At 41.5% G+C, this 27,647-nt stretch overlaps 1 protein-coding gene across 1 annotated transcript in view; it reads right to left on the minus strand.

Annotated features, from left to right (window-relative positions):
• Positions 1 to 27,647, minus strand: part of LOC149447572 (proprotein convertase subtilisin/kexin type 5-like) — a 150,300-nt gene that overhangs the window by 48,085 nt on the left and 74,568 nt on the right. The gene's annotated exons all lie outside the window — the stretch shown is intronic.

Consider the following 27,647-nt stretch of genomic DNA (forward strand, 5'->3'; position numbering starts at 1 on the left):
CTCCCCCTTTTGACACCAAAAACTGGGCACTGTTCCTCCCACTGATGCCAATGATAGAGCACTGTTCCTCCAACTGATGCCAATTATGGGGCACTATTCTTCCTACTGATACCAATGATGGGACACTATTCCTCCCACTGATACCAATGATGGGGCACTATTCTTCCCACTGATACCAATGATGGGGCACTATTCCTCCAACTGATACCAATGATGGGGCACTATTCTTCCCACTGATACCAAGAATGGGGCACTATTCCTCCCATTGATACCAATGATGGGGCACTATTCCTCCAACTGATGCCAATAATGGGGCACTATTCCTCCCACTGATACCAATGATGGGGCACTATTCTTCCTACTGATACCAATGATGGGGCACTATTCCTCCCACTGATACCAATGATGGGGCACTATTCCTCCCATTGATACCAATGATGGGGCACTATTCCTCCCATTGATACCAATGATGGGGCACTATTCCTCCAACTGATACCAACAATGGGGCACTATTCCTCCCACTGATGCCAATAATGGGGCACTTTTCCTCTTAATGACACCAATGATGAAGCAGTATTCCTTCCACTGACATTAATAATGGGGCACTATTTCTCCCACTGATACCAATGCTGAGGCACTATTCCTCTTAATGACACAAATGATGGAGCACTATTTCTTACACTGACACCAAAAATGGGGCATTGTTTACTCTCAGGGCATCTTCTACTCCCAATGTCCACAGTCTGGCCCCCTCAGTGTCTAAAGGACAGTAAACTTGCCCTTTGTTTGGAAGGTTTGGAGATCCCTGCTCTAAGATAACCTAAGTTCTAACTGTCCCCTAGGAATTTCTATAGTTAAGAGGTGACAGATGCAATGCTCAGTCTGTCGGACAGGTTGACATCTCATTGTAGAGTGCTGTACGGCATACACAGAATTTTCTATTTTATGCCACACAAGCTGTCTGCCAAAAAAACACATTAGTCATCTGAACATAAAGGTGACAAGAACATTGTGACTGGTTGCGGCTGATAAAAAAAAACTACAGGAAAAATTACACAGATTTACAGACAATATTTTGATACATTGCAATTTTTGAATTAGAGGCCTTTCTCATTTGTACGCTGCATTCTTGCTTTTCCATATGTTTGAATTGTTTTAAATATTTAGATTGAAATATCAGTCAGTCACTAGATCTGTATTTAAATACAATCATTCAGCTTTGTTGTTAATATATGTCATCAGCCACCAGTCACGTGTCCCAGAAGACTACGGGGGAAGGAGGGAGAGAGGACAACTTCTGCTTCCGATTGCCTAGGCAATTGCAGCGGAAGTGGGAGCTGTCAAATTCGCTCTCCCCACTCATTAAAGGTGCCAATCCTTAATGGGTAGTGGGGGACAATGGCTTAAAGCGGAACTTCCCCTTTTGGGTGGAGCTCCTATTTAATAGGTGTCATAATGTCTATTCAGCTCCATCTAGTGGTAATATTGCATTATTTTCCTGATTGAAGAATTTCAGGATACTGCCTCATGGCCACTAGATGGAGCTGGGAATCATATCAAATAAACATATTATTTAGGACAGTTATGCAAATGCTTAAGACATTCACACAATGACATTTTTGTAAATAAACCCCTTAGAGTTAGGGAGTAGAATAACATTTGAAGTCATAATTGGGTGAGTTAGGAATTTCAAGACTGGTGTGCTGCTTGCTTTGTGTGTGGTACAATAATCACATGAATAATCTAAAAGTCAAATACAGTATATACCAAAAGTGATCAGTTGTGTAGCTTTTTTTGGTCATGCATCTAATGTCTTGTCTCAAGCAATCAGAAAGTCAATCTCCTATTCTCACTGTAGACTAAATAATAAATATATTATTCTATACATGTAGCACCCTCCTAGATAGGTGCTAGTATAAGTAGTTGTTTCCTCTGCTTAACAGGAGAAATGATAGGAAAATCTACTTAGCACTTCTGCTTAACAAAGAGCTGCAATTGTTAGTAGTGCTTGCTCGGTTTGTTCAAGTGCTGCTAGTTCTGCCCCTGACCTCCTCTGTATCCAAATAACCTTGGAAGGTCTTGGATGTATAGGTGGACCTCATGCAGAACACAATATGAATATTAATGCCACTCACAGGGAGTGCAGTCCTGAGGAATGCTAAGAAAACGTAATTCTTTGGGCATACTGAACGCTGGGTCTTTCTTGGAGAGGATTGCACCAGCCTGGGGGGAGGCCACATTGTCTCCCCAGGCACCTGCTGTCATGTGACCACAGGTGGGTGACCTGAGGGTCTGAAGTAAGAGAGAGAGTGACCCTAATTTTTCAGAAAGCTGACTGAGGAGGGCTGTCTGCCAAAGATCTGTCTGGTATCCCTGGAGGGCATCACTTGGAAGATTGGAAGGAGGCTACCATCTTGTGGATCTTGGGGGCTCTGTGTGCTCTGCTACCCATCTGGTGCTTTATAGTCAGAGTGGATCTGTAAGAGGGGACACCAGCTGGCATCCTGAAGAGCACTGTCTGTTTAACTCCTTCCTGACATTAGGACTTTGCTCAAGGCTGCTACATAGCCTCCCTGGCAGTATTACCGAGTGTAGCTCAGGGTAAAGTTTCAGTACCAAAAGCGGTAACCCTGAGCTACACTCGGGTTTACCATGCGGCACTGCTCCGGGATCTGTTCTGCACTTACCTTGCCCTGCACTCCCACGATGTCCCCCCTGCAGTGTCCCCTATAATGTCCTCCGGCGGATGCCGGCATCTGTCTTCTGGGTTCCGTCCCCTGCGACGTCAGGACGTACGAGGGACGGAACTGGCGGGAAATTTGAGTATCTGACTATATTTATGGCTGGCAGTGGCAGTGTGACAGTTGCAGTGAGTGGAGGATGATGGATCCACACTCTGACAGATCCCAGGCTGGAATTCCCCGGTCAATGGGGGGAGATAAAACACTGTGACAGCAGGCAGCTAGACTGAGTGATCCAAAACAGTGACAGATCTGACACAAAACACCACCACCAACACTGACACACATCAGCAGGCCCAGCAGGTACTAGAAGAGCAGGCTATAGGATCGTGATGATGTCAGACATCACCTTCCTCCGCAGGTGCAGCTCCGCCTACGCTGATGAATGGGAAGAGAAGGGCTGAACTCCACAGTGATCAGCAGCTGCCAGCCAGCTTACAGTAAGGGACTGAATCTGACTGCTGCTACACTGGCCCCAGACACCTGGCATCCTCCTCTGTCTTTTCTTTCTCCCCTCTGCCGCCCCTCCTCTCAGCTGAGGGATCATTCATGACTTGGCAGTGTCCCACACAGAGAGAGTGCCAGCCTGTGCTGCGTCCAGGCGCCCCTAGGTGGCAATGCATCCTAGGCAGCCACCTAGTTTGCCTAGTGGAATCTCAGGCTCTGAACATGCTGCAGTTTCTGTCACCTAGATGTAGAAGATGAGCTCAAACAAAAATAATAGAAAATATTTCAGGATATTTTAATCTTATTGTATTATGGAATTCTGTCTGCCTCTGTTTTTATTACAAGGCTCTACTTGTTCTTTACAACACTGAAAAAATAATTGTATGAATAGAGGTGATGTACCTTACCCACTTGGGCCTAAAAATGGCTTTTATTGTAAAACGTAACTAAAAAAGTATCAAGAGTTTCTCACATGGCTTAATACTACCAGGATGAGCAAAAATCATATCTAAAGGAAACCATTCTTCCTAATTTCTTTAACAGCAGAAAAGGAGGGCGCCAGGTCAGGAGGAGTAAATTCAGTGAAAAGCTGTAAAACAGAAGACTTACATCTGGGACTCCCTGCATGGTCCCACTGCTGTCAATGATCCATCCACCTGATTGCACCACCATCCCACTCCTCTGCTGGTCCTTCCACTCCACATGCCGACTGAAGGAATCCTAGATGTAAGTCTTTTGTTTTACAGTTTTTCACTGAATTTACTCCTCCTGACCTGACGCTCTCCTTTTCTTCTGCTTATCTTCGAGGGATTCCCCACATCCTTGACGAGGAGCTGCCAGTCCCTTCCCAGGTGTTTGCCTTCTGGTCCATCCCTTCCTACACTATCAGCCTCAGGACACACCAACTGTGTTTACAATGCCGCCACTTCGGTCACATAGGATCTTCACCATCTCTGACGAGGCTTGCTGGCTCCTATCCAGGTGCCCTGGTTCCTTGGTCTGCCTTCACCTCCTATTGCCTATCCTATGGACCACTCCACCCAGTGACTCTTCTACATTATATTCTGTGTTTAGTCAGTTCCCATTTTTCCTACCACTATGCCCTATGTCACCATCCCATTCTATATCGTGTGAGCGCTGAGTTTTTGTTCATTACTTAATGATCATTGCATGTACCACTTTGCAATTTATTTAATGTACTATACTATGGGCAGCACAGTGGCTAAATGGTTAGCACTTCCGCCTGGCAGTACAAGGGTCGCTGGTTCGAATCCCAACCCCGACACCACCTGCCTGGAGTTTGCATATTCTCCCTGTGAGTGTGTGGGTTTCCTCCAGGTACTCCGGTTTCCTCCCACACTACAAAGACATGCTGGTAGTTTAATTGGCTCCTGTCTAAATTGTCCTAGTATGTGTATGTATGAATGTGAGTTAGGGACTTTAGATTGTATGCTCCTTGAGGGTTAGGGACTGATGTGAATGTACAATATGTATGTAAAGCGCTGTGTAAATTGATGGCGCTATATAAGTACCTGAAATAAAAAATAAATATTTACTATATTCACTATACCTAAGTCTCTGTAACCTGCAAAGTTTGCAAACTCATTAAACCTTTATCATCTATGCCTGCCCCCCAAAAAATTGTATCAAAATAAAGTGCTCAAAAGTTTCTCAAATAAACTCAACATGTTTTGCCTCGAAAGAGGCTTCATTAGGGGTGAATAGTGTATAAAAAGTGACCAAGTCACATTGACTTGTTTTATTGTGCAATTCTAGCCACCTTTATTTCGCCTACAAAGCTCTATCTGTTCTTTATAACACTGAAAAATAATTAAAATGATTATATTTCACATTAAACTACAAATCTTTATTGAAATGTCAAAAAATTCATAGTGCCAACCCCTATATAGCACAAGCACCAATACCAACAAACATAAAAATAAAATGTCCTTTAAAAACTGCAGTGTTGTATATTATCCCAAAATTTGCCAAATTGCAATCATTACTGTAACTCCAGAGTCAATTCATGTACCTAACATAAATATAGCATTCCATTTGAAATTATCCACAAATTCATTGATCAGGTGATATTATGGTAAAAGTGCCAGAAACTTCAAAAGATATTCAAGTCTCAGAGTTGAAGCAATTGTCAAAAGGCTGACACTTTCAGTTGTGAATTTGCATTCCAGATAAATGTTGGTTCATTCCTTTTTGAATTACCTATGCCCTGAAATATAAATAGTAGCTCACAATGTATCTGTTCTTTTCACTTATTTAAAGCTTTCTCCTTACACCTCTTGCTGTGCACACAACAATCTAATGCAGTAGAAAAGCTCCTTTGAGGAAGAGTACACATCTTTCACTGATTAAATCACCTTGTTAAAAAGCTATTTTGGGCAGCCTGCAAAAGCAATCAATTAGTTAGTAATGTTATCCAATAAATGCTGAAACTGGTAAAGAGTTAAAAATCATTTACGTTTATTGTAATTACAGTTATCTGTTATCCATTGCAATAGAATGCCCCTAGTCTCTCTACTTGGTGCATCACTAATCACATTCGATTTCCAAAGCAGGTCTGAGTGAATTCTGCACGGGTCAGATCCGTTCAGAAAAGCATAGATTTTCATATAATGTCAAAAATCATTTTTTCCAATGAGGCCTGTTCACATAAATGCCGTGCAAATTTGATGCGGTTGAAAAAAGGGTCCTGTGCTAGTTTAGTGCGGGCGTGGTGCAAATTTCATCTCCTGCTATGCCCAATCCCCTCAGAAATTGCATTAACACCCAAGTCACGTTGGGTGCGACTTGGCATGCGATTTGCATGCCATGCGACTTGCATATCATATGCCAAGTCGCAGCCTATTGTCCGCAATTACAGCGGTCAAATCAGTGCAATTCTGACTTGGTCTACTACTTTTGGTGCGATTTGCCTGTGTCAGATGTCTTGCAAATTGCACCTGAAATCAGCATCTCGCCCAACTTTGAAATCGTGCAACTTCACTGTATGTCGCACAATTTCAAAATCAGGCTTGATGTGACCGGGGGGTTAATTGGTACCTGTCACAGCAGAAATCGCACTATGATACCGCACTGTGAAACCGCATCAGAATCACACCACATCAGAGTGAACTGGCAGTCAATCTGATTGAAGGATGGGAGAAACTTCTTAGGGCTTGATTATGAAGAAATGCTCATTAATGTGCCTATAGCATTTGTGATGTGTTTTTGACTTGTGTTTGTGTTTTTGAAGCATTGAAAAAACATCAAAAAAATGCTTGATAAATGCCCATGAAAGTGTTTTTTTTTCTAGTGGGAAGAGCTTAAACGGGATGTAGAGGAAATTATCTACTTTGAAGTATGGTTAGGTTGTGAAGTTATAGCGGACATTTTTGTGAATTCTCTGCAACATGGAGTTGTTTTGTTTTTTTTCTCTTTTTTTAGTTTTAGACAAGACCTACTTTTAATCATCAATCAAAATCTACAAATCTTTACATATTTGTATATCTTTGTATATCTTTGACACTTGGCTTGGTCCAGGAAGATCATAAAAAGAATGACCAAGTGAAAAAAAAAATGTTGAGCTGGCATTTGGTGCAGTTAGTGGCTGGAGCTGCTCTGTCCTAGTTTTCTATTATTTCCCAGTGCATTCTGGGATACAGGATCCTCCACTCCTTCTCCCCCAGCTCCCAGTTAACACTCTATAAATGCTTCACTAACATGCTGTAAAAGCTATAAGTGCCGTTAAGATGAGGTTCCGGCATATTACTATTGAAATTAATAGAGGAGGCTGCTAAGCAGCAATGCCTCTTGAAAGCAACATGCTGCTTAACTTTTAACACAACATTACCGATCTTGTGTGTACTGCACTTTTTGGTGCCATTTTAATATTCCTAAAAACAATATGTTGCGCTCCTTCTTTGAATATTAAATCAATACAAATTTTCAATAAATATATACAAAAAATCAATATGAATAAACTTGTGAAAAACAGAAAATCATGTGAAATCAAAATGTCATCCCGTGCTCATCATACAAAAAAGATATAATATAAAAAACATAATATATATAAAAATTAACCAGTCTTCAATAAAAAAAATATATGTGACTTTCCCAGTGAATCAAATCAATAATTATCACATGATTTTCTGTTTTTCAAAAGTTTATTAATATTGATTTTTTTGATATATTTATTGGAAATTTGTATTGATTTAATATTCAAAGAAGCAGCGCAACATATTGTTTTTATGTTTTTTAATTATTTGCACATTTAAAGAGGATGTGTTTTATGTTTGCGATCCTGTAATAGCAGTGAGTGGCTCACAAGTTACATCTTTGTTTTTATTTTAATATTCATGGCAGGCATTTAAGGGCAGTTAAGAGGCTTTAGATATGCTGCCTAAATGTTCCTTAAACACAGGGTATTGACGCATGTGTGAATGAGCCCTTACTGCTGACTTTTTCTTTCTACACAACTCTGTGGGCCTGTTTGGGAATCCCTATCATGCAGCACAAGCAGGGATTTCAGGTCTCTAGATTACCAACAAAAGAGATTGGGTGGAATGTACAACCACAATGCCTGAATCGGAAAGTGAAGTACTGAGCAGGGAGGTTCTCCTCCGTGCATGCATCTACAACATTAATTTTCATTCAAAGACTAAGTTAAATTAAAAAATAAACACAATAAAATAGTCAGCAGACTCTGCTGAACACACCGATAGCTCTGATCAGCAAATGACAATCCGCTGATCAGAGCTGTTCACCTAAAATGTGCTCTCCACCCGCCCCTCCCCACCACCACTGCCGCTTCACTGATATTGCTGACACTGCTTCCCCTGCAGAGCTGTCAGCTAAACTGCAGTCCCCCGCCATGCCTATTTCCCTTTCACCCCCACTTTTCAACCCTCATGCACCAATTCCGCCTGCCCGATTGCAACACTAATTATCTGGCTTCTCTGCAGCTGCCTTCCTCCCTCCTATGGCCTCCCCCGTCTTTAGGAGCTGCAGGGGAGGGAGCCACAGAGGATAAACAAATACTCCCCCTGCAACCCCCTCCCCGTAGAGCTCCCATCTCACCGATCCCCCTCCTTGCAGTGCTGCTGGCCAGCTTTCCCTTCCCCCCTCCCACTGGCTGCAGCTGTTACTCAGGAGGAAAATAGCTGTTAGGATGAGGAGCGTGGGGGGGGGGTGTTGTTAAAAATATGTTTACCAGCCCCTTTCTTTTTCTGAATGAACATTCATCACTGGAGCATCGTAAGCTGTATTTACTATGCTTCCGTTTATGAATGAATAGGAGTCTCTATGCAGAGACACAGAGACTTCTATTCATTCATATTTAGTGCAACTGATGCTGCAGAAAAAGGAAATGAGAACTATGTCTTTGGACCCTTTCTCTGTCTCAAAAAACAAAAAAAGAGACATCAGGGCTCTCTTTGGACCCCAGATATCTCTCCAAAGCCCCCCCCCCAAAAAACAAATTATGAAATATTAACAATATAATTGTAAATACAAATACAATTAAAAAAACATAGTACGGATTTGCTAACACAGGGTATACTACAGCGTACGCCCCTGAGAGGGTGTGTTTACCCACACGGGCATGCACTAGTGTTCCTCCATCCTTGAGCAGACAGTCTCACTGATGTCAATTGGGATGTAGCAACTGTATGGGCTCAGCCGCTGCTCCGAATTTGACATCCATGTGGTTCCAGGTGCATGTCCCTAAGCTCACACTGTCTGCATTTGGGGCCATGCACCCCACACGTACACCAACACAGATGTCAGATTAGGAGCAGCAGTTGTTCACATGTAGCCACTGCATCCCAATTTACATGAACAGGACTGCCTGCACAGGGATGCATGGAACACCAGGGCATCCCTGTGCAGGTGAAAACGACTCTCCACGGACATGCACTTTAGTATGCCTCATGTTAACGAGGCTATAGTAGCAATTTAGCAGGAAGTTTGTTATGTTGTGTTTGTGTCCGTTAATAATGATTTTAGTGTATTTTTAGTGAAAATAGCAATCTGATAAAAATTTGCGCAACTATCGCAAGGCCTAAAAAATCAGTAGCAATTTTTTTTCTTCTACAAATCATCTATCATTTTGGGGAGTCTTTTCAAACTCTGAAAGCTGTAAATGAAATATGATAAAGGCAGATTTTTAGAGTAAATTGTTTTTATTTACAGTTATGTTCACCATCAGTTACCTCCATTTCACAAAAAAGTGCAATTTAAAGTTTACAAATATTTGTTATTTATTAGCTCAATACAGTTTTAGCTTTTATATTTAGTAGGAATTTAGCAGGAATTTTGTAAGTTTTCCTGTGTTTGTGTCCGTGAATAAGGATTTTTGTGTATTTTTAGCAAAATTATTGTTCTAATAAACATTTGCACAAATATCACAGGTATATCTATCAGTAACACCTTCTTTTTATTCTACTGGTCCTATGTTTTCAGAAAATGTGTGGTTTTGGGGGGTCGTTTACAGACTCTTAAAGCTGTAAGGGAGAAATTTTAAAAAAATGGAAAAATTGCAAACATGGTCTGGCTATCTGAGTTTAAAAGTGGAGTGCAGGGCCTGGCAGCGATTAAAGGAGGGTCCTTCTGGCTGGGCCGTATAGGGCCCCATGATTTCTCATGGCAGTCATGTCCAATTCTTCTGCTTCTGCCAGTAAAAGGCAAAAACCAGCAACAGTAGGTGTCACTCCACCTTACTGAACATAATGTCAGTTTTCCAGTGGAGAAGTCTCATTTAGGCACAGACACTAGCCATAAGCAATTTCTGGGAAATATTGTAACATAATCAGAGTAACCTACATGGGCTACATTATGACCCTATAAATTACCAGGTGTGCAAACTGGCCCAATGTCCTGAATTGGCTCTCCTTGCCATTCACATGTTCAATTTACTGCCATAAAATATCATTGTGTCTGAAAGACACATAAAGAAAGCTAGCACCAAAGTCACCCCTACATGTATAAAATTATTCAGTATAGAGGAAATAATTTTTCATGAAAATGAACGAATCCTTGATAACACAATTTATTAGCCAACTTTCAATAATGGAGATATCAACCATTAACCTTTCTGCTGAAGGCTCCATATACATTTATATACTGAATAGCAAACATTAAGGACATAGTTATCTGTTGGTGACACGCTTCTTACCATAATTACAATTTCTATAATGCATACCTTATCTGTTATTATCATCTAAAACAGGGGTCTCCAAACTTTCTAAACAAAGGGCAAGTTTACCATCCTTTAGACTTTAGGTGGGCCAGACTGTATCCAGTGGGAGTGAACAATGTCCCATCTTATGTTCCCCATCGTTAGTGTCAGTTGGAGGAATAGTGCCTCCTCATTGGTGTCAGTAGAAGAAAAAGTGCCTGAATGTTTCTGTTAATAGGAATGATAGTGTCCTATGGTTGATGTCAGTGGCAGGAATTATGCCCCATCGTTGATGTCAGTGGAAGGAAAAATGTCTTATGATGGGCCAGATATAGGCAAGCAAAGGGCCCCAGGCCGCAGTTTGGAGACCACTGCTCTAAAACATTAATCTGAAAGTGTTACTAAACCCACAACAGTAAAATCAGTCTGTATATGCTCGTTATACTCACTGTGGAACCTAAAGGATTAATACTCTGCATTGTGTAAAAAGACGGTTTGATCTTGACTTCTCTGATACTCCCCTTTTTCCAGTGTCCCCCTCTTACCTCGTTATAAGACATAACACAGAGGCTAAATGGTCACCACTTCTACCTGGCAGTACAAGGGTCGTTGGTTCGTATCCCAACCGTGGCACCACCTGCCTGGAGTTTGCATGTTCTGCCTGAGTGGGTTTCCTCCCACACTCCAAAGACATGCTGGTAGGTTAATTGGATCCTGTCTAAATTGGCCTTAGAGTGTGTAAGTATGAATGTGGTTTAGGAACTTTAGGTTGTACACCCCTTGAGGGTTAGGGACTGATGTGAATGTATAATATATATGTAAAGCGCTGCGTAAATTGACAGCGCTATATAAGTACCTGAAATATATAGATAATATTGTGTGGAGACACTCTGTACATGTTCAGTTTGGTGTATATTGCTAGAGAGGTATTTTTTTGTTCTTGGGAGAGTGCATGTGATCAGCACAGGGTCAATCAGCACTGTCCAGACAGAGGTCAGAGGTTCTGCATCCTCCTAGAGCAAAATGAAAACTCTCCTACAAGCTTTATCGTGTGCTCTGCTGAACACTGATAGAAGTCACAAGACTTCTCTAACTGCTGATGAGAAACGGTACTTAGCAGTTTATATTTACTAAAATAATTGCATTTCCATGTTCTGTATACTGTGGGAGACCAGATGTAGTGAATGCAGGGTCCTGGGTTTAGTAACACTTTAATACAGTATTTTTTCACAACAATATAGGGCCCTGTGATAATAAAATTATAGAATATGACAGAATAAAATAGCAATATGATCAGCTCTACAAAAGCAGGATCCATAATCCATTTACTAGAAACAAATTTAAAATCACACTCATTAATACCAGCATACTAATGACAGGTGGGTTAGTTACTTTTCTGAATACACACGGAATTAGAATGTATGCTGACACTTTCAAAAGCCTCAGTGGAGCATTGATAATTGGAATTCTCTAAATGAAGGATCCTTTGAACAGCTGCATATGAATCTCAAATCATGTTATCCATGTTTGTACAAACTGGATTAATTCCTTAAAAAATCCAATACTCTGGTGTCAAGTATAAAGGATATGGGGCATATGTATAAAGCAATGAATGTGACATTTGCAAAACATTCACTGCAGGTGAATGTGTTCAATATACAGGGAATGACTTACTACTGATGAATATATGGTGAACGTCACATTTACTGCTTTGAAGTGTTCAGAAAAAAATGATCCATGTGTGATGAGCTGTTAGTGCACACACAGCTGGTGTAACGGACTGCGTATTTGAAATCCCTGCACTTCTGAATTGATTTCTGGATGGATTAGAGCACAGGTGCCAAACACAAGGCCCCTGGGCTGAATCAAGCCCTCCAGGCCATTTCATGTAGCCTTCGCACCTCTCCTGCAGGTACCCCCTTGTCTCCGCCCTCACCTTGTCTCAGCAGTTGGCAGCAGAGAGGAGAATAGAACTCCTCTGCCAAATCCTGCACCTCTCAGTGCAGCTGCAGCACCCCCTCATCTCTGTCTCCCCTGGTCTCAGCATTCAGCAGACTCTGGTAACTGACTCCACTCCTCCTCTGGTCCTCCTCCAGACCCTGCACTTTCTGCTTACCAGCTCTGCCCCCAAAGGGGGTGCACGGTGATGTTAGGGAGGGTGTGGGATTCTTGACATCTGATGCAATGGGGATGGGGATGCTCTGGACATCTAGTCTTACAGATACAACCAGTCCTTTGAGGGCAACCATAATGCTGACATGGTCCGCGGTGAAATGGAGTTTGACACCTCTGGATTAGAGAGATTGACATTGGTCAAAATGGCCTTGTGCATTGGAGTTGATTTACTAAAGGAGATTTTCACATTGCAAGGGGATTTTCCCTCAGCTTAGTGACTGTGGCGAATGCTCACTTTGCTAAGAATACCCAATCACAAGCAAGGGAAAAAACTGAATTTTGCATGCACATGATTTGATGATGGACATGAGCAGAGCTTCATTTCATTCACCAAGCTAAGAAAAAATTTCCTTGCAAAGTGAATGTCCTATTTGCCTTTAGAAAAAGAACCCAATTGTTTCTGTTTATCAGCTCTGCAATATATATATATGTACACAACGCTTTTTTTCAGCAGGAACACAGGGCAATGCAATTCTGGCACCTCCAGCCCTGAATGTATGTAGTGACAAGGGGGGCTGTGGTGTACTGCAGGGTCCATTGATGCTAGCTGCTGAAGGATCTATGGTCACTGGAGGGGATCTAACTTTGCGGGGAGTCTATTGATGCTGGGGGAGGTCTGTTGTTGCTGCAGGGGGATCTGTTCTTGCAGGGGGTGGGTCTTATGTTGCTGGAGAGTCAATTTTTGCCGAGAAGGATCTTCTGTTGAGGGAGGGATCTTTTGTTGATGGCTGCTGGGGGGATCCATTGTTGCTGGCTGCAGGGGATATATTTTACTGCTTTTCTTTTTATCATTAATAAATTTCATACAAATTGATACTTGGTACTGTATTCTCTAAAGGAGCGGTAGGGGGTAGAGAAGGTAACTCGGAAAGGGAGAGTTCCTGCACCTAAAAAAAGCCCTGTGCATATATACAGTATATACATATATATATATATATATATATATATATATATATATATATATATATATATATGCAGTATATATATATATATATATATATATATATATAATTTTTTTATTATTATTTATATTTATTGATTGATTGATTTTTTCACAGGATTATGCTGCTGAATATTTTTTATATAAGTATGGTCTGTATTCTGTTATTTATCCTGCCTGTGTATGACCTCCTAGTGACTTTTGAGTAAGGATATAGTGACCTAAACTTTACTTGAAAAACACAAGCATCTATGAAGCTCATGCTAATGACAAAATTCATGTATTAACTTGCTTGGTAATAATTTGCTTTTCTGCTGTAGCCAGGTGCCTCTTGTGAGAAGGTGACATTTGATGTACTACAGTAGAACCTGTTATTATTTCCCTCTTACTGTCCACTCTTGCTAGTTCCTCTTCAGCCAAGCTCATAAAAGAGCCATTCATCGAGGGTCAATGAATGACTGCACCGTTTTCCTTGCAACTTGCTTTTCTGGCCAGCGATCTATGGCTGTACTGTGTGCCAGACAAGTGGTGCAAGGAAGTGTGAATTTCCTTCCGAGATCCCATTATTATTCTTTCCGTCAAAAGACTTTTTGACCTTCTTAATTATGTATTTTCGATGTTCTTTGCCACTTTCTCACCATGTTCTTATACCCTGAAAATGTAATGCATTTGTCGGATAAACATTGACGATTTCCACTACGCCTTATTAGTATATTGCAATTTGCATATAAAATTGTTCCATTAAAAAACTGAGATTTCATGTTTAACTTTACTTTTATGGTCATGCCAAGCTTTTACCTAGCATACACATGTGCAGGCATCTTAGCTCATCATGTATGTGACACTTACCCGTGACTTACCCGTGACTTACCCGGTGTGACCCGTTCACACCGATGCAATGGAACCATTCTAATCAGCACGACTTCAGCTTTGTTGGAAAAGTAGTTTCTGAACTACTTTTGCCGATTTTGGGTGCGACTTGCATAGACATCTGTGCATGAAGTCACACAGATGTCTTACAAGTCGTACCTGAAGTTGCACTGACATCAAGTAAAGTCACACGATTTCAAAGTCGTATTCAGAATGAACCCGGGCTTATTCTCCTTAGTATGATATAGCTGAGCAGGTGTACATTAGAGAAAACACTGAGCTTTAGTTATGCTTCTCCTCTTTCTGTTCTGCTCAGATGTACACTCAATCAACGTGCTTCAGAGGATCAAGTATGCACAAACACATCTTTAAGAGCATCAGGTCTTCAGCTGTTTATATGCAGAATTCTCATTACAAGAAAAGGAGACACATGAAATTTGTAATCTTGCTTTTTTTGATTGGACTTCCTCATTCCTTCATTAAAGTGACACTAAACTCTGGTAAAAAAAAATCAATTAGAATATACACTCACAGGCCACTTTATTAGGTACACCTTGCTAGTGCCAAAACATTATCCCCCACACCATTACACCACCACCAGCCTGAACAAGGCAGGATGGATCCAAGCTTTCATGTTGTTTACGCCAAATTCTGACCCTACCATCTGAATGTCGCCGCAACCAGTCTGCCCATTCTCCTCTGCATAGTTGCCAACATTTTCCAAACATTTTTAGTGACACTTTTTTTTCTGTATGTCCAGAAAGGCGGTATGGGCAGAGTAACATTTTAATTATGGGTGGGACATTCAATTGTAGGTGTGGCTCAACATTAATCAGAAAAAAAACTGGCGTGGTTTCAATTACCCTAAATATTTGGAGTCGCTTAAAGCGGTGTGGTTAAATGGAGTCTGAGATTACTTACATAGTGGAGAATGTGGTAATGTTAAATAGGAAATATACTGTAGATAGGCCAGGGTACAGGGAGGGATCAGTAGTATATAGGGCAGTGTACAGACGTCAGTAGTATGTAGGGCAGTGTACCAGTGGTTTATTTTGGTTTTGTTCTACCCTAGGCAAGACTTAAATTGGGAACCCCTCCCCCATCTAAATTTGTCACACCCCTTCTTGTTTAGGATCAACCCCTTCATGTTCCACCTCTGCACCCCATTCTGAGCACCTGGTCCACCTCCGCACCCCCTTCTGAGCACCTGTTACACAACTGAACCCCCTCCCATACTACATACACACATACTACATTCACACATACTATACTCACATATACTGCATACACACATACTACGTAAACATACACATGTACTACATACACACATGCTACATATACATACACTACATATGTCCCACCACCACAGCACTTGCCTTCATTGCTCACGCTGCCCTAGGTAAAAGAAGGAGGGGCCGGGTGCAATTATCTGTGAGGCTGGCCGCACCCACTCCTACCCGCGCATGCTGCAAAGCCCTCAATCAGAGCGCCTGGAAAGAGCTGCTGGTGGAGGAGGATGGAGGAGTGATCTGTCGTCACAACTCTCTGTTAAGAAGCACAACAATGTGTTCACCTGTGTGCTAGCACCCACCCAAGCGGCAATGTGAAAAGTACACAGAGTAGAATTGTAGCGTCGGCCTCCCGGCACAGGGGCCACACTGTCTGGGAAAATGTTCAATTTTCGAGACGGAGCCCAGGACGAAGACCGGCCATGACAGGGCTTCAAAATCCGGGACCATCCTGGACAATCCATGACAGTTGGCAACTATGCCTCTGACATCAACAAGGCATTTTCGTCCACACAACTGCCACTCACTACTCTAGATATATTCTCTTTTTTGGACCATTTTCTGTAAACCGTAGAGACGGTTGTGCCTGAAAATCCCAGTAGATCAGCAGTTTTTGAAATACTCAGACCAGCCCATGTGGCACCAACAACCATCCCATGTTCAAAGTCACTTAAATCCCCTCTCTTTCTCATTCTGATGCTCAGTTTGACCTTCAGCAAGTCATCTTCACCATGTCTAGATGCCTAAATGCATTGAGTTGCTGCCATGTAATTGGCCGATTAGCAATTTGTGTTACCAAGTAACTGAACAGGTGTACCTAATAAACAGGTCAGTGAGTGTATATTATTAACTTTACAAAATCCATTCTTTTGCTCTCAGCCTTTTCAAAATGTTCAGTTTCTTTTTTTTCTGCTGTGATCTGGCCTCCTGTTAGAGCAATGGTTTTCAACCTTTTTTCAACCAAGTCACACTTTAAAATCTGGTAGAATCTCTGGGCACCCCCAATCAAAAATTTAAAAAAAAAATCATAGAGAAGAGAGACATCAGTGCCAATCTAAATGTAGATTGTTAAAAGGCACACATGTTTATTAGTTAAAATGCACTCACAAGAATAGAAGATTAAAAGCATGTTGTGGTTTAACAGAAGGGTCCAGTGTACTGGTGGTCCTATGCGGTGCTCCTGGTTAGTACCCATCACTCCAGTGGTTTCCAGGGCTTGGGGGGTAGCAGAGAGGCGCAGGGAGGCTCAGACAGATCGTGTCACAGCACAAACCGGATTTCCAAAATGGCACGCGTTCGGAGCATGCTCACTCCTTCCTCAGGCCGGCCTGAGTGTTGCCACTGTCTCTCTTCTCTATTTTGTGCACAGGAATACCTACAAGCTCTTACAGCTGGCTGCCTCCTCCCACAAGACTGTATAATCACACATACTCCATTTAAGATTCACCTGAAGGACATTCTCTTCATGGACCTTTTATATATATCATACGTCCATTGGATTTCCAGACAGAGAAGCGTGATTCTTCACTTCAGGGAACACGTGTCCACTGATCTAGAGTCCAATGGTGGCGTGTTACACCACTGCATCCGACGCTTTGCATTGCACTTGGTAAAATATGAAAGTGCAGCGCTAACTTAAACAATGATTACACATAAGATAGATCCCATATGAATGTGGATCGGCAAAAAAGACGGCGTCAGTTCATCAGATGTGCTAAATACGTATACAGTCTCCAACACTTGAAGAGCCAGGGATAGTAGATATCAGAAATGATAAAGAAAAGCCAAGTAATGCACTGACCAGATAGCGCAAGTTAAAGCGCATGGGACATTTAAGACCTGTCCCTGGTACTCAGCCACTGTATCACTGGAGCAAGGCGGTGTCATCTATAGGGTGACCACTAGATGTCATCTGTCCGGATGGAAGCTGTGTCCAGCCACTGTGTTGATGGATCAGGTGGGTGTTGTCTGTAGGGTGACCACTAGATGTCATCGGTTCCAGGAGAAGCTGTATCACGGATCCAGGGATGTCACTGCAGATGTGTTCTTGTTAGGCACAATCCCAGGACCTACTGGATTTACAGGCTCCCCAGAAATAAAGAGCCCGTGGAAAAAGGCCTCAAATAGTGTGATAACGTTTATTTAAAATTGAACAATCAGAAAAGAACTTACTTAGCAAAGGTACAGCTGCTTATAAACGGCCAGACCGGAGGTACATGTACATAAGATAAACATAGCATTGCACTTGGTGATGTAAGGCTTGGATGCAGCAGCTCAGCTGTGGAAACCCATTCCATGAGGCTCTCTACGCACTGTTGTGCTAATCTGAAGGCCACATGACGTTTGGAGGTCTTTAGCTTATGACTCTGCAGACAGTTGGCAACTTCTGCGCACTGTGCGCTTCAGCATGTGCTGACCCCGCTCTGTCATTTCACTTCGTGGCTGAGTTGCTGTTGCCCCCAGTTGCTTTCACTTTGTTATAATACCAGTAACAGTTGACTGTGGAATATTTCGTAGCTAGGAAATTTCATGAATGGACTTAATTTCGCAGGTGGCAACGGTACCACGCTTGGATTCACTGAGCTCCTGAGAGTGACCCATTCTTTCACAAATGTTAATAGAAGCGATCTGCATTCCTAGGTGCTTGATTTTATACACCTGTGGAGGTGATTGGAACACCTGAATCCAATGACTTGGAGTGGTGTCCCAATACTTTTGGCAATATAATGTGTGTGTGTGTGTATATATATATATAAAATCACATGAAACAACAAGTACTGAACACAGCATATCTGCTGTGTGTATATATCTACAGTATATATATATATATATTACATGAAATAATACCAATCATCATACTTGCAATTAAATCTATCATGCTAGGAATCACTACAATCATAACAATTGCTGTACCTCACAGAGCTCAGAGGAGCTCACATGCAGACTGTTGCCAGCCTCCTCCGTCTGTTTTTCTACCTCTCCTCACATACCTGCATGAGCCTCCACAGCTTCTCCACCAAAGTGTACCGCCCCACATCTCCGAGGAACCGCTAGAGCGCATCCCAGAAAGCTGTATGTGCGTCCGACCGGTCCTTAGCAACATATGACATCATTGGTTGGCAGGATGAGGTGGGAGGCCCACACAGCCTTCCGCGTGCACATGGCAGCAAGATACAAGCTGGAGACAGCGGACCGACACCGCTGTAATTAAAAAAAGCTTAAACAAGTGGGGAGAAGAATGTCTCACTAGAGATGCCTTCCTAAGTCACTTTATGTTGTTATTATTGATGTTTCCTAATCTATAATAAATACTCTGAGTATTTTGGAGCAACTTGGAGTATTTTGGAGTACTGGGAGTAATTTGGAGTAAGTGAAATAATTTAGGTAACTTGGTGTATGGGAGCAAATTGGAGTTCTGAGAGTGACTTGGAGTACCAGGAGTATTGGAAGTTACCTGGAGTATTGGGAGTAATCTGGAAATCAGGAACTTGGGAGTGTTGGGAATAACTTGGGAGTATTGGAAGTAACTTGGGAATATATTGAGTAATTTGGAGTACTGGGAGTAATTTGGAGTGCTGGGTGTGACTTGGAGTGTTGCGAATAACTTGTAGTACTTTAAGTATCCAAAATAGAAAAAACAAAATAGATACTACTCATATTAGGATTAACTAAGGAGGTTTAACAGTAAAGTATATATAAATAGGGTAAAAAAAACAAATCTTTCTGGAATAATCTCATTAGAGTAGCGGATAAAATGTCCAACAGGATTGGTGACATGACCCAGTGCACATCTTACAGAGGGAGCAATAGCCAGTAGTATGCGTAGGTCAGAGGGTGCTACAATCATAATATGTGATAAGCTGGTACACAGTCATATGGCTAAAACATCTCAATCACGGTATATTCATACTTGGCTACTATATATAAATCTATGGGTAGCCATAAATGTGGGCACTGTAAAGCCTGTACCTATATCCCTATGGTCAAAGAATTTACTAATCCAAAAAATGGTGAAATTATTACCATCAAGGAATTTTTTTAACTGCAGCACGGAAGGTGTAATCTATATAACCAAATGCCCATATCCTTATTTCTTTGTTGGAAAAACGAGGAATCAATTAAGACGCCCTGTATTGGAACATGTTAATGACATCACTCTGAAAAAAGACTAATAGCCAGACATGTTTTGGAAAAACATAAAGGAAAACAAGCATGCTTGGCTATTTGGGTAGTACAACAAACAAAACTTGGCCCAAAGAAAGGAGATCTGGATAAGATTTTACTTAAATTGGAAGCAAAATGGATATTCTTTAGATATGGCAAAAATGTGTGGGCAAAGAAGTATTTTATAGGTGAATATACAGTACACTTGTGTTATATACTTAAGTAATAGGATTCTTGCGTACATACCATTATTATAACTGAATGTAGTAAACTGTGAACAGAGTGCCTATATTGGGATTGCATTCAGTGCTGTAATATCTCTCTGCTGCCACAAGATTGTTCTGTGAAGCGATACTGCGCATGCGCACCGTCAGCGTGTGATGATGTCATGACGTACGGACGTGACCATGCAATCGCATCATTGGACACAGCGGCCATCTTGGTCCTTGGGTATTATAAATAGAAGGCCCACATATATAAGCCAACTTTTGTTCCATGTGCTTTTGTAAAACACACGGTGGAGTGCACTATTGAATCATGGTGCATTACTCCTGACGAATCTCCATTATAGGAGCAAAACATGTTGAGTTCGATTTCATTTTTGTCTTTTTGATTTGGGAGCACCTTTTTTGAGCACTTTTATTTATATATTTTTTAGGATGGAGATCAAACAGCTCTATCTACCTCCTTGGTGCCCATAAGGAATGTGTATTTACTGGGATTCAGTGTGCATTTTGCAAAAAAGCAACACTAGTTATGAAGTTGTGGTAGCTCATGAGATATAGCAATTAGAGCTAAAAGTCCACTTCCCCCCCTCCCCTTTAGAGTCAGCTTGCCAGAAATAGCTTCCAGTTAGTGACCTATGTAATTATTGCATCTTTCAATAATGGGTGGATTCAGATGTATCAATTAGAGATGAGCGAATCGAACCAGGCGAACCGGAATTCGATATGAATTTCAGGAAAAATTCGATTCGCGTCGAATCCGAATATTTGCCTACTTCGGGTGCGCGAATTGGATTTTTCCCGATCAGCCGGCAAAAGTGTCCCTGCAGAGAGCTCCGCTATTTCTGACATTTCTCTGACAGTTCCTTCACATGTACAGCGGTTGAAACATTGTATCTATTAGTTTCCATTTAGGATACAGATGTTTCAACCGCTGTACATGTGAAGAAGCTGTCAGAGAACTGTCAGAAATAGAGGAACTCTGCACATACACTTTTTGCCGGTTTGGAATTCTTATTTTCATCCTACTTCTTCTTCTTCTTCTTCTTCATCCTCATCCTCAGAAGAAGAAGAAGAGGATGAGGATGAAGAAGAAGAAGAAGAAGAAGAAGTAGGATGAAAATAAGAAGAATTCCAAGCCGGCAAAAAGTGTATCTGCAGAGCTCCTCTATTCTGCAGATACACTTAGAGGAGCTCTGCAGATACACTTAGAGGAGCTCTGCAGATACACTTTTTGCCGGCTTGGAATTAATCTTATTTTCATCCTACTTCTTCTTCTTCTTCTTCTTCATCCTCATCCTCATCCTCAGAAGAAGAAGAAGAGGATGAGGATGAGGATGAAGAAGAAGAAGAAGAAGTATGATGAAAATAAGAATAATTCCAAGCCGGCAAAAAGTGTATCTGCAGAGCTCCTCTAAGTGTATCTGCAGAATAGAGGAGCTCTGCAGATACACTTTTTGCTGGCTTGGAATTATTCTTATTTTCATCCTACTTCTTCTTCTTCTTCCTCTTCATCCTCATCCTCATCCTCTTCTTCTTCTTCTGAGGATGAGGATGAAGAAGAAGAAGAAGAAGTAGGATGAAAATAAGAATAATTCCAAGCCGGCAAAAAGTGTATCTGCAGAGCTCCTCTATTCTGCAGATACACTTAGAGGAGCTCTGCAGATACACTTAGAGGAGCTCTGCAGATACACTTTTTGCCGGCTTGGAATTAATCTTATTTTCATCCTACTTCTTCTTCTTCATCCTCATCCTCAGAAGAAGAAGAAGAGGATGAGGATGAAGAAGAAGAAGAAGAAGTAGGATGAAAATAAGAATAATTCCAAGCCAGCAAAAAGTGTATCTGCAGAGCTCCTCTATTCTGCAGATACACTTAGAGGAGCTCTGCAGATACACTTAGAGGAGCTCTGCAGATACACTTTTTGCCGGCTTGGAATTAATCTTATTTTCATCCTACTTCTTCTTCTTCTTCTTCATCCTCATCCTCATCCTCAGAAGAAGAAGAAGAGGATGAGGATGAGGATGAAGAAGAAGAAGAAGAAGTAGGATGAAAATAAGAATAATTCCAAGCCGGCAAAAAGTGTATCTGCAGAGCTCCTCTATTCTGCAGATACACTTAGAGGAGCTCTGCAGATACACTTTTTGCCGGCTTGGAATTAATCTTATTTTCATCCTACTTCTTCTTCTTCTTCTTCTTCTTCATCCTCATCCTCAGAAGAAGAAGAAGAGGATGAGGATGAGGATGAAGAAGAAGAAGAAGAAGTAGGATGAAAATAAGAATAATTCCAAGCTGGCAAAAAGTGTATCTGCAGAGCTCCTCTATTCTGCAGATACACTTAGAGGAGCTCTGCAGATACACTTAGAGGAGCTCTGCAGATACACTTTTTGCCGGCTTGGAATTAATCTTATTTTCATCCTACTTCTTCTTCTTCTTCATCCTCATCCTCATCCTCAGAAGAAGAAGAGGATGAGGATGAAGAAGAAGAAGAAGTAGGATGAAAATAAGAATAATTCCAAGCCGGCAAAAAGTGTATCTGCAGAGCTCCTCTAAGTGTATCTGCAGAGCTCCGCTATTTCTGACAGTTCTGTGACATTCACTCCATACAGCGGTTGAAACATTGTATCTATTTGTTTCCATAAATGGATCCATTTATGGAAACAAATAGATACAATGTTTCAACCACTGTATGGAGTGAATGTCCCAGAACTGTCAGAAATAGCCTATTTCTGACAGTTCTGTGACATTCACTCCATACAGCGGTTGAAACCGCTGTATGGAGTGAATGTCACAGAACTGTCAGAAATAGACAGAAACTGTCACAGAACTGTCCTTCTTCTCATCCTTCTCCTTCTTCTCATCCTTCTTCTCATCCTTCTCCTTCTTCTCATCCTTCTCCTTCTTCTCATCTTTCTCCTTCTTCTCATCCTTCTTCTTCTCATCCTTCTCCTTCTTCTCATCCTTCTTCTCATCCTTCTCCTTCTCCTTCTCTTTCTTCTCATCCTTCTCCTTCTTCTCATCCTTCTCCTTCTTCTCATCCTTCTCCTTCTTCTCATCCTTCTCCTCCTTCTCATCCTTCTCCTTCTCCTTCTTCTCATCCTTCTCCTCATCCTTCTCCTTCTTCTCATCCTTCTCCTTCTCCTTCTTCTCATCCTTCTCCTTCTTCTCATCCTTCTTCTCATCCTTCTCCTTCTTCTCATCCTTCTCCTTCTTCTCATCCTTCTCCTTCTTCTCATCCTTCTTCTCATCCTTCTCCTTCTTCTCATCCTTCTTCTCATCCTTCTCCTGCTTCTCATCCTTCTCCTTCTTCTCATCCTTCTCCTTCTCCTTCTTCTCATCCTTCTCCTTCTTCTCATCCTTCTCCTTCTTCTCATCCTTCTCCTTCTCCATCTTCTCATCCTTCTCCTTCTTCTCATCCTTCTCCTTCTCCTTCTTCTCATCCTTCTCCTTCTTCTCATCCTTCTCCTTCTTCTCATCCTTCTCCTTCTTCTCATCCTTCTCCTTCTTCTCATCCTTCTCCTTCTTCTCATCCTTCTCCTTCTCCTTCCTCATCTCCAGGGGCATTTAAATTAAAGGTACAGTGTTCTGCACTAATTTAAAGGCTCTCTGAAGCCTAGAAACCCTTTTTATAAGTTAACTTCGTAGCGAATTAATTCACATTGAATCGAATTTCTTCCTGAAATTCGGCGAATCAGCCGAATCGAATTTTTGAATAATTCGCTCATCTCTAGTATCAATCATGTCTTACCATTTCTGACAAGATCTGGTGAGTAATGTTTCCACTCTTTAAAAGTGTTGATAGTCACCATTCTGGAGGTACTGACATATATTCCTCCTATTATGGTGTTTTTTTTATGTTAAGCGAAGGTGATCAATTTTTCCCTGATGCATTTGGGAGGAAAATTTTGTATTGCTGGTTTGATCTCTAGCCTTAGATACAGTTGTGTCCAAAATTATTCAACCCCCAATGCTGTAAAGGGGTTTAGGGACTATAGTGTACATTTGGAATTGTATTCAGAATCAAATCCTACAAGGACGTTGTAACTACCCAAATGCAACTAAAATGACATCAATTGTTTATGTAATACAGTAGTAAATGGTTCTTATGTGGTTTCTTCATTGCCACAATTATTCAACCCCTTAAAGACTACCACTCTGAAGAACAGAGGTTCATACAGGTGCTTTCCATCAGGTATTGAAAACACCTGTGGATGTCACCGAGCAGCAATCAAGCATAATAAGCACCAATTAGGCAGCTTTAAAATGACTGTGATACTCAGCTCCTTCTAGACATTTACTGGTGTGGTTACAAACATGGTGAAGGCAAGAGAATGGTCCAGGAAGACAAGAGAAGAGGTGATTTCTCTTCACAGGAAGGGCAATGGCTATAAGAAGATTGCAAAGATGTTAAACATACCAAGAGACACCTTAGGAAGCATCATTCGCAAATTCAAGGCAAAGGGCACTGTTGAAACGCTACCTGGTCGTGGCAGAAAGAAGATGCTGACTTCGACTGCTGTGCGCTACCTGAAGCGTAGAGTGGAGAGAAGTCCCCGTGTGACTGCTGAGGAACTGAGAAAAGATTTGTCAGATGTGGGTACAGAAGTTTCAGCCCAGACAATAAGACGCACACTGCGTAATGAAGGCCTCCGTGCCAGAACTCCCAGGCGTACCCCCTTGCTGTCTCCAAAGAATAAGAAGAGTCGACTGCAGTATGCCAAAAGCCATGTGGACAAACCACAAAAGTTGTGGGATAGTGTTCTGTGGACTGATGAAACAAAATTAGAACTGTTTGGGCCCATGGATCAAAGCTATGTTTGGAGGAGGAAGAACAAGGCCTATGATGAAAAGAACACCTTGCCTACTGTGAAGCATGGTGGAGGGTCAATCATGCTTTGGGGCTGTTTTGCTTCTGCAGGTACAGGGAAGCTTCAGCGTGTGCAAGGTACCATGAATTCTCTTCAGTACCAGGAGATATTGGATGGAAACGTGATGCAGTCCGTCACACACCTGAGGCTTGGGAGACGTTGGACCTTTCAACAGGACAATGATCCCAAGCATACCTCCAAGTCCACTAGAGCATGGTTGCAGAGGAAAGGCTGGAACATTTTGGAGTGGCCATCGCAGTCACCAGACTTAAATCCGATTGAGAACCTCTGGTGGGACTTAAAGAAAGCAGTTGCAGTGCGCAAGCCTAAGAATGTGACTGAACTGGAGGCCTTTGCCCATGAAGAATGGGCGAAGATACCCGTAGATCGCTGCAAGACACTTGTGTCAAGCTATGCTTCACGTTTAAAAGCTGTTATAACTGTAAAAGGATGCTGTACTAAGTACTAAGATTGAATGTCACTTGGGGGTTGAATAAAACTGATAATGCTGTGAGCACAGAAAAGACATTTGTGGTTATTTCATTATAACTGTTATGTTATATTTGTCTGACCTACAAGTGCCTCTTTAATGTAAATGTAAGCAAGATGACTGAATGATCAAAAGCAATGTCAAACTGGCCAAAACACTCAATTTCAGTGGGGGTTGAATAATTTTGGACACAACTGTATATTGAAATATATAAGACCCCTATTTTTGTATACATAGAAAATCCTAACTATATGATTAGGTAATTTGGCTTTCCATTGGTTTTTGGTGCGTGGGTATGCACACCCTCATTCTTAGCATATGCACAGGCCAGATGTGGAACCTTTTGTATGAGATGAATTAAGCAGGCAATTGTGATTGCAATACACCTTAATACCTAAACCTTGGGTAAGTGGGTTGGCAAAAGAAAAAATACAGCCACAGAAAAACTAAGGAGGAAATAATATGCACCCGTACAAAACTTTGAGGCATGTACACATATCCTAGGGGACTAGCTAACAAAATGGAAGAACTGGAGCTACTGATACAGGAGGAAGATTTTGACTCTGTGGGAATATAAGAGACTTGGTTTGACAGCTCACATGACTAACTAGCAACTATCCAGGGGTATTCCTTGTATCGTGGGAACAAGGAGGGTAGAAGGGTAGGAGGGGTGTGCCTGTACATCAAGAATGGTTTGCTAGTGAATGCGAGGGACGACATTGCAAATGGGGCAAGGGGGAGGTGGAGTCCCTATGGGTGGAACTTCAAAGAGAAGAGAAGTGAGAAATTAATAGTGGGGTTATGCTAGAGGTCCCCTAATCTGAAGGATGAGGAGAAGTTGGATCTCTTATCACAGTTAGAAATGGCAGTGAGGCAGGACATTGTCATCATTATGGGGGACTTCAACTATCCAAATATTGACTGGGCAGAAGGAATAGCTCACTCATGTAACGCTCGTCATTTCTTAAATGTCTTACAGGACAACTTCATGTGCCAATTGATGGATTCCCCGAATAGATATAATACGCTGCTAGATCTATTAATTACAACTAGCACAGATCTAGTTGCAGATGTGGAAATAGGAGACACCTTGGGAACCAGCAATCACAGGATAATTACATTCAGCATAAATCATAGGAAAAGGAGACACATGGGTAGTGCATGATCGCTTAATTTAAAACGAGCCAACTTTTCTAAACTGCACACAATACAGTACAATGAGGAAAAATGGGAGCACTTAAGGAAAATATTAAATAGAGGTATTAGTCAGTGTATTCCAATAGGCAACGAATATAAAAGAGCAAAGGTTAAACCTGGATGGCTAAACTTTAATGTAAAAAGACATATTAAAGAGAAAAGAATGATGAAGGGAAGTTGGCAAAATGGTAGAGAAAGCAACTGCACTAAATGCAATCTTCTCAGTTTTTACTAAGGAAAAGGAGGAGTATAGTAATCAAGACTGTATTATTAGTAATGCATCACGAAGTGTACCCTTGTGACTAAGAGAAGCCAGTGTCTGAAAAAGACTTGAAATGCTTAATGCAAATAAATCACCAGGACCAGATGGCTTACACCCAAGAGTCCTCAAAGAACTGATTTTTATGGACAGCATACTGATATGAAAGGTACCAGTGGATTGGCGAAGGGCCAACGTGGTAGCAATATTTAGAAATGGGCAGAGATACATACCTGGAAGCTACAAACATTAAATGTATTTTCCCTGGAGAAGAGACGCCAGAAAGGAGATATGATAGCAATATACAAATACCTCAATGGTGATTCTAGCATAAAGAATAAACTAGTCAGTCTCAGGGAGTTTAAGAAGACACAGGGCTACTTAATGAAATTGGAGGAGAAGCGGTTTAACCATAAACTGCGTAGGTGGTGTTGCACTGTTAGGGCGGTAAGGATATGGAACTCCCACAATCGGTGGTGTCAGTGGGAAGTACTGATAGTTTAAAAAAACCTCTGAGATGGGCATCTTAGTGACCACAATATACAGGGATATAGGATATGATTTTTGACATGAGCACACACACCTATACCCACATAGGTTGAACTGGATGGACTGGTGTCTTAATTCAACCTTACCATCTATGTAACTAAATATTTTTCTTGTTAAATTGGTGAGTACTAAAACCATTAAAGTGTTACTAAACCCACGACCCTGCATTCACTATATTTGGTCTCCCACAGTACACACAACATGGGAATGCAATTATTTTAGTAAATATAAACTGCTAAATACCTTTTCTCATCAGCAGTATATA

The sequence above is a fragment of the Staurois parvus genome, unplaced genomic scaffold (genome assembly GCF_062004578.1).
Source record: "Staurois parvus isolate SC_StPar_1 unplaced genomic scaffold, SC_StPar_1.0 ptg000682l, whole genome shotgun sequence".
Lineage (NCBI taxonomy): Eukaryota > Metazoa > Chordata > Amphibia > Anura > Ranidae > Staurois > Staurois parvus.